The sequence below is a fragment of the Procambarus clarkii genome, chromosome 17 (assembly GCF_040958095.1).
Source record: "Procambarus clarkii isolate CNS0578487 chromosome 17, FALCON_Pclarkii_2.0, whole genome shotgun sequence".
In the NCBI taxonomy this organism is placed as follows: domain Eukaryota; kingdom Metazoa; phylum Arthropoda; class Malacostraca; order Decapoda; family Cambaridae; genus Procambarus; species Procambarus clarkii.
In genome coordinates this window covers 44,310,720-44,319,012 of record NC_091166.1, presented here as the reverse complement: position 1 = coordinate 44,319,012, position 8,293 = coordinate 44,310,720, and the positions used below count along the sequence as shown (strand labels likewise).

General features: G+C 37.4%; 1 long non-coding RNA gene across 2 annotated transcripts; it reads right to left on the bottom strand.

Moving 5' to 3' along the window:
• Positions 1-2,232: 2,232 nt before the first annotated feature.
• LOC123772584 (uncharacterized) lies at positions 2,233-7,613 on the bottom strand. Of its 2 annotated transcripts, none has more exons than XR_011228905.1 (4): positions 7,369-7,613; positions 7,074-7,264; positions 6,334-6,493; positions 2,233-4,818 (listed from the first exon to the last, which is right to left on the bottom strand). It is a non-coding gene; the product is annotated as an uncharacterized lncRNA (long non-coding RNA). The 2 variants fall into 2 exon arrangements; XR_006774671.2 differs by having other exon boundaries at positions 7,410-7,612.
• Between the last annotated feature and the right edge of the window lie 680 nt (positions 7,614-8,293).

Here is an 8,293-nt window from a genome sequence, read left to right as displayed (position 1 = left end):
GAAAGTAGCGAAATTTTGGGCTAAAAAGTAGCGAAAGCAGCGAAAAAAGTAGCGAAAGTAGCGAAATTTTGGGCTAAAAGTAGCGAAAGTAGCGAAAAAAGTAGCGAAATTTTGGGCTAAAAAGTAGCGAAATTTTGGGCTAAAAAGTAGCGAAAAAAGTAGCAAAAGTAGCGAAAGTAGCGAAAAAAGTAGCGAAAGTAGCGAAAAAAGTAGCGAAAATAGCGAAATTATGGCCTAAAATATAGGGAAAAAAGTAGCAAAAGTAGCGAAATTTTGGCCTAAAAAGTAGCGAAAGTAGCGAAATTTTGGGCTAAAAAGTAGCGAAAAAGTAGCAAAAGTAGCAAAATTTTGGGCTAAAAAGTAGCGAAAGTAGCGAAATTTTGGGCTAAAAAGTAGCGAAAGTAGCGAAATTTTGGCCTAAAAAGTAGCGAAAAAAGTAGCGAAAGTAGCGAAATTTTGGGCTAAAAAGTAGCGAAAAAAGTAGCGAAATTTTGGGCTAAAAAGTAGCGAAAGTAGCGAAATTTTGGGCTAAAAAGTAGCAAAAGTAGCGAAATTTTGGGCTAAAAAGTAGCAAAAGTAGCGAAATTTTGGCCTAAAAAGTAGCGAAAGTAGCGAAAAAAGTAGCGAAAGTAGCGAAATTTTGGCCTAAAAAGTAGCGAAAAAAGTAGTGAAAGTAGCGAAATTTTGGGCTAAAAAGTAGCGAAAAAAGTAGCGAAAGTAGCGAAATTTTGGGCTAAAAAGTAGCGAAAAAAGTAGTGAAAGTAGCGAAATTTTGGGCTAAAAAGTAGCGAAAGTAGCGAAATTTTGGGCTAAAAAGTAGCGAAAGTAGCGAAATTTTGGGCTAAAAAGTAGCGAAAGTAGCAAAAAAAGTAGCGAAATTTTGGGCTAAAAGTAGCGAAAGTAGCGAAAAAAGTAGCGAAAGTAGCGAAATTTTGGGCTAAAAAGTAGCGAAATTTTGGCCTAAAAAGTAGCGAAAATAGCGAAAAAAGTAGCGAAGTTAGCGAAAAAAGTAGCGAAAATAACGAAAAAAGTAGCGAAAGTAGCGAAATTTTGGGCTAAAAAGTAGCGAAAAAAGTAGCGAAATTTTGGGCTAAAAGTAGCGAAAAAAGTAGCGAAATTTTGGGCTAAAAAGTAGCGAAAGTAGCGAAAAAAGTAGCGAAATTTTGGGCTGAAAGTAGCGAAAAAAGTAGCGAAAGTAGCGAAATTTTGGGCTAAAAAGTAGCGAAATTTTGGCCTAAAAAGTAGCGAAAATAGCGAAAAAAGTAGCGAAGTTAGCGAAAAAAGTAGCGAAAATAACGAAAAAAGTAGCGAAAGTAGCGAAATTTTGGGCTAAAAAGTAGCGAAAAAAGTAGCGAAATTTTGGGCTAAAAGTAGCGAAAGTAGCGAAAAAAGTAGCGAAATTCTGGGCTAAAAAGTAGCGAAAGTAGCGAAAAAAGTAGCGAAATTTTGGGCTAAAAGTAGCGAAAGTAGCGAAATTTTGGGCTAAAAAGTAGCGAAAAAAGTAACGAAAGCGAAATTTTGGGCTAAAAAGTAGCGAAATTTTGGGCTAAAAAGTAGCGAAAAAAGTAACGAAAGTAGCGAAATTTTGGGCTAAAAAGTAGTGAAAGTAGCGAAATTTTGGCCATCTAGCGGCCAAATAGCCAAGATGGCTTCGGCCATATATCTACGTTATTCTGAACTCCAATAAACAAAATGGACCTCGTACATTTTCATTATGTACGAGGTCCATTTCTGTTTATTGCAGTTAAAATTAACGTAGATATATTAGGTGGACATAATTTATGAAACCGTGCCGTATTAGGCAAATAGAGAAATGCGTACTAGGTACGGAATATTGAACATGTGGTTCTCACTGTCACAGCATATGGACAATCCCGTCATTTTTTCTCCTCACACTGTCTCGTGATAGAAACAAATAATTATAATCAATTGTGTATATGTACATTAACATGTTTTGATTATTATTATATTGTACTTTCGAGCAACGTACAGGTATTCACTGTACATATAACATTATACACGAATTAACTTCTTTGCATATACTACAGTTTCTCAAACTAGATATCTATACATTTTACGTCAGACATAAAACGGATATTTTATTGCCCTATGATGTAATTATCAATACAACAAACCAAACACGGAAAACTATATTATATTTACATATCTCTAACTAAAAATAACATTGATGCAACTGTGCCAAATATCACGAAGGTTACAATAAACTATCAGTCGCCATTATCTCATTTATACATTTTATTTTGTCATCGACAGCTACATAAAATGCACCTCAGTTTATATATGCCTCAATAATAATTTTTTTGCCATACATTATTAGCACATGACATACATCACATTATATTTGTACATACATTTATGTAGAACAAGTCAATAAACAGTATGTAAATAACTGCAACATTTCCTTCCCTATGCCTAATATTCATTTAACCTTCTTGGAGGGAGCGATGTGCACCGCCCACAGTACCTCACGCCTATCATTTACATTCAGCTGTCGCCACTTCTTATTCACCCACAAAATCCTTCGACAATTTTACCAATATTCATCCAATTACAAAAAACGTATATTTATTGTCCAGCTTTCACGTGCGTGCGTCAACCCTGTCTAGTCAAACATTTTCTCAGCCATTTTAGTAACTTCTATGTAGTATATATCCAAAACTCGTCTAATTTCTTACATCTCATTGTATTAACTCATCTATGAAAATACATGTTGCATAAATACACGTCTTAAACATTTCACCTACATTTTTATATATACAAGTATTCAATACCTAATGCATATCTATTAACCAATATATATCATTTACCCTATCACTACAACGAACTTTTACTCAACTTCTAGGCACAACAGATCGACATCAAACCATAGTGACAACATCTACGCTACGATTTATCTATGCAAGCGCCCTGTCCTTGCTTACTACAGGCTATGCGTCTTGCCAGCAAACCTTATCTCTGCTCACTCATGTATTTCTCCAGCTTTACTAGCACTACAATTCATACATAAAGTAAACAAATTCCATTTCGCCTTTTTATTAGTCAATGTGTAACTTTTTCAGCATACAAACAATTCTGCCATCTTCACTTGGATGTACGGCCGGTTTATTTAAGCCCTTGTCGGATCACGACGTACATTTACGGTCCGTGTTATAGTGGGTATATACTACTAGATCGACTTGGGGTTTGTATGAATATGTTTGCCATTAAATTTCCGTTTTCTCTAATCGCCACAGTCCCTATTTGAGAAAACGGCAATGTATTCTAACTTAGACGGCACACTATTGAGTTGGTGACAACGAGGGTAGTCACTTGTGTTGGCCGCGATCATGATTCTATATTTATATGCATATGTCTGTACAGATTTTTATTACAAACAAAACGGTGTGAACAAGTATAAACTGGAAAAACATGAACAAAGTACAAACATTTTACAAACGCGTAAAATTTTATTTGACGCTCTCTTGGCCAATCCTACCCATGTTCTTATACAACTTTATATTGCGAACACATTGCTATAAAAATGAAATACGTAGCTCGAAATATAATGTCAGGACACTTTATGTAAGTATAAACTTTCAAAGCGCTGCATCACAACAGTGTCGTCGCTGCTTATTTCCAAGGCTAACGCTTCGCCCAGTTCCCACACTCATGCGGGTCACCCACTACCATAGACATTGATAGCCATATGTCTGGGTGGGGAAGTTTATTGAGAGTTCAGTGATATCAAAATAAGCGCTATAGGATGACTGACGCTGGCAACAAACGAAAGAGTATGAACATTTACTTCCCGTTTGGGTGTCACGGTGAGTCATCTTCGTGTTTATTTACTTCGTGGTGGGATAAATCCTTTGCTGACATTTTATGCATATGATCTTTTACAGATTTTTATTGCCAACGCAATAAATATACAAAAATGAAAAACGTAGCTCGAGAATTTATGTTAGCAGCGTGAAAAGATTATACGCTTGAGGGCCCAGAACGCCGCGCGCACTAAAGTGTTTTAACAATGTCAAACTGCCATATTTTATGTACAGCTTGTATGACACTTAATACAATGACAACTCATTTACCTACTTACTGTCCATTATCGTTTCTATCACTTACGACTTATTATTTTTTACTTGAACTATAAGAGTTTAAGCTTAATGGTACTCAAATGCATTTATCAGAACAATGCCTCCTTTACTTAATTACCTAACGTAATCTACAATTTATCAACATCAACGATTAACTTTTTTTTACTTATTAAATAAAACACTAACGTTAGTTTGCTTTCAAATTATAAATTATAACCATTTTCTACCAAACTGCAATCACACATTTGCTATAACATACATAACGGCCAACAATTTCCATGTCAAAAGTACTTTTTCAATTAACATTATGCCTACCTTTATATCAATTTTTTACTATACCTTTCCATATTTATTGTTGGGATAACGACAAAAGCGATTTCTCACAAAACGCAAACTACACTGGCCCTTAAATCTATGCGACTAAAATATCTGCCATATTTAACTTCAACATTAGTAACACCATCTCTGAAACCCCTAGTGCTCAAACTAAACCATTCCTACATAAATGATATTTGTGCCACACATTCTAATGATCTTTTGTTTCACGATTATTTCTTTCAACTTTAAATGGGGATATCACACTCCTTTCTTATGACTATCCTCCATGTCACTTTCTACTCTGGCCTTGCTCGTCATCTTCACTCATGGTTAGTGAGTGTTTCTTCACCTTCATCTTCATCTTCACTGTTTCAGCCGCCTCGCACCTCTCCACACCAACCTTCTGGAAACGTTGCATCAAGTTAAAGTTTAAAACCATCTATTTCCTTTTCTTAATGATTACGATCTCTATTACATTCTGGTATGTCTACCAATTTATAACACCTTTCAGGAAAACTACATTACATGTCTTGCAGCTCTCACTAGTCAATTTTTTCCATTCATGCAATGCCCACCCAATACAACACTGATATATACACAGTTGCAAACACATGAATGTCATTACTACTTGGGTGTAATGGTCTCCCAACCCTCACCATCCACTTACGTCTGGCTAACCACCATTAACTGCCAACAATTTTCATACCACCAGTAGACTTTCAGACTATGGAATGACCTTGCTCTCAAACTATCAAAAACCACCAAAGCTATGTAGCCCGTCCGTCCTCCAACCAAATATTAAATGGACCCGCCAACCCATCTGTCTCATATTTGGTTTACACTAACAGTTCCAACACTTCCTAAACAACTTCACTGACGAAACTGCGGCTTACAATTCTATATTTTGTATAAATTATGACAATCTCATAAGCCAATCAGGTCGGCGCGAACCTAACATCTATGCATTCCCACCCACAGTTCTTGTTTATTATGATGGCTGCATAACTGCAGTACCCTATAATTACGGTGTTCTGAAACCACTTCTATCATGTCTACCTGCTGTAGGAACACTGATCTCTGATTGTTTAGGTAGGAACCTTACTTGTATACAACGTATGACTTCTACTGCCACAACAACTACCTACCACATTACAAAACACGGATAATATTGTGATTTGCATCTTAACTTTCACCACGCATCACTAAATTCCCGAATACAACAACACAATCACTTTACTACTTGTCCCTGCAACACCCAATTTGACTACATGCCACTATTAACAATGATTTTCCTACATTAATTCAATCTCAAACCTATCTACGCCCTAAACTATTATATTCTTACTAAATGGTAACTATTTAGTAATGGCCATCAAGTCCTCAGAAATTGTTCAATGCTTTACTTTAATAAACCTTATGACAAGAGGCGTCGTCATGATAAACTTTACACGTAACTGATGTTCTAACACTTGCTTCTCTATTTTATTTCAACAAGGCTGCAAATGCTTCACCCACGTACTACAAATATTACCCAACAGATCTTAAACACCTAGCCACATACACATTATCCCACTATAATTCTTAAAATGTAGCATGTTCACTAGATTCCTGTTATTCCGTCACAGTTCGACCGATGAATGCAATGCCCTTTAGTACAGGACGGGTTGCACAATGACCTAAACATCCTAACTTCCTTACCCATATTACTAACCAAAAAGGGTAACCGTTTAATAGCTTTCAAATTTTACTACGTTAACATTTACGTATATACCTGTTTACTGCCTCAACTTTGATAACTACCACGAACATTTGCCCAATTCAAGCTAACTGCACCGGGGGAGGGGGGGGGGGTGTGTGACCAAACTACATTCTTACGTGGACCCGCCACACCTTAGCTGGACATATTTAACAGCCTCACCTTAACTGTGTAGTAGTAAGGTACGAACATACAACATTCCAGGCTTCGTACGTAGCCCAGTTAACACATCCTCCACTGACTGCCTTCAGGAATACAACTGATCAAACTCGCGTTCTCGTTCAGCCGGCGACGAACTGCAGCCAATCACGTCGGGTATAACCTGAAAAAATATGAAAGTTACCACCAGTACCTCCCTCTTCAATTAACTACGACTAACAATCTCAACACTAATTACAATTTGCATTAGATCCTTTTTAATAACTAGTTATTTATATTTACGTCTAAACTATTCTACGTTGTACCTTCAGACAAGTTGTTGACGGCTACTTATTTAAAACCCATGGATTCCCCCCCCACCTTCGAGAGACGGGGGGGGGGGGGGGCTTTAAAACGTGTAGCCCTTACCTGACCTTTACACACAAACTAGACTACATACTAACCTTTACCTACCTATTTTCAGACTACAGAAACCCTGCAAATGACACCAAAAGTAATTCCTTCCCTTAACTGCAGATTTAACCACCCACTTTCATACGGAAAAGGACCTACAGCCTTCATTTGACTCAACTATTGACAATTAAACCTTAACTTCATTAAATACCTACTCAAATTCTTGCCTTCTGCATCAAGGAATAATAGCACCAGCCGCCTATGGTAATCCTATTCAGTTTTTACACTCACCATAATTCAGTCAAATAACATGCCTACATCTCTTTGCTACGAATATTACAAATACTCACCTGCGCAATGCAGACATTTCAGCCAGCTGCTTCTGGTCGACAACTTCAGTTTCACCTATTCGTGTTCATCATACCGTTAGTGTCTCCGCGAGTATGCTATGTCAACCAATAGGAGGAGGCTCTTCACGGTCCCAATATCCACATCTTAACACGTAATACCCGACGCTGGTTCCAGCAGCCTCACTACATTACTGAAGGGAAAATTAGTCACATTAGTTACTTCAAAAACATACGATCTAAATTTCATTTTAGTCCCGATTATACTAAACAACGAAAATAATATCAATATACGCACAAGAACACGGTGGTACCGTCTACTTGAGCGTATATACGCACAGATATAGCTTTCAAAATTATATATTTTGCCCCCAAGATAATCCTGCTTTCACGGTCTCACGTTTTCGACTATACACTAGGGGGTCTGTGGGCCCCAGTGACCCTTATTTCACAGCAACAGGGTTTACAACCACAGACCACTAACACCAACTAAAGTTCACGACCGTAGTGCTCAACTTCTAAGGGCAAAATGACGCTGCACTGCTCCTCTACCAGCAGGTGCACTCAACAGCCAATCACGTCTCCCGTTTTCAATTGACGTCACATTCTCGCTACCTGTACTCTCGATTCTCATTGGTCGCCTCGACATAGTTGGATACCCTAGTAATTCTTATTACATTTATTTCATGTAACTTTGAAATATGTACACATAAAACAATTATAACACCTTTCTCCGTGTATACATACTGAGTTTACTTTAGTCATGCACTATTTTTACGGCTACAAGTATCCCTGCTGCTTGGTAAACTATTGTAGTGACGTTAATAGCCATCCACACGGTGGTCGATTAAGCCCAACACACTTTTTGGAACTTCGGACAATATCTTCACTGTATTACACTGTCCGTCATTATAAATAAATGACAAAGTACTATTAGTCCTTTGATACTGTTAATCACAACTACCTCTTACGTTAACTCCATCATTATGGAATCCGAGGCCTTCCCATGGACTATATCCAATCCTATCTTAGTGATAAACACCAATGTGTAGCAACCAATGATATCACCTCTCCCACTCTACCAATAACCGTTGGAGTGCCACACACCAGCATCTTCGCACCCTTCCTATTTCTTATATAGATCAATGATCTCCTTAATGTCTCTAACATTCTTAAACCTATATTGTTTCCTGACGATCCTACCCTCATCTACTCAAACCACA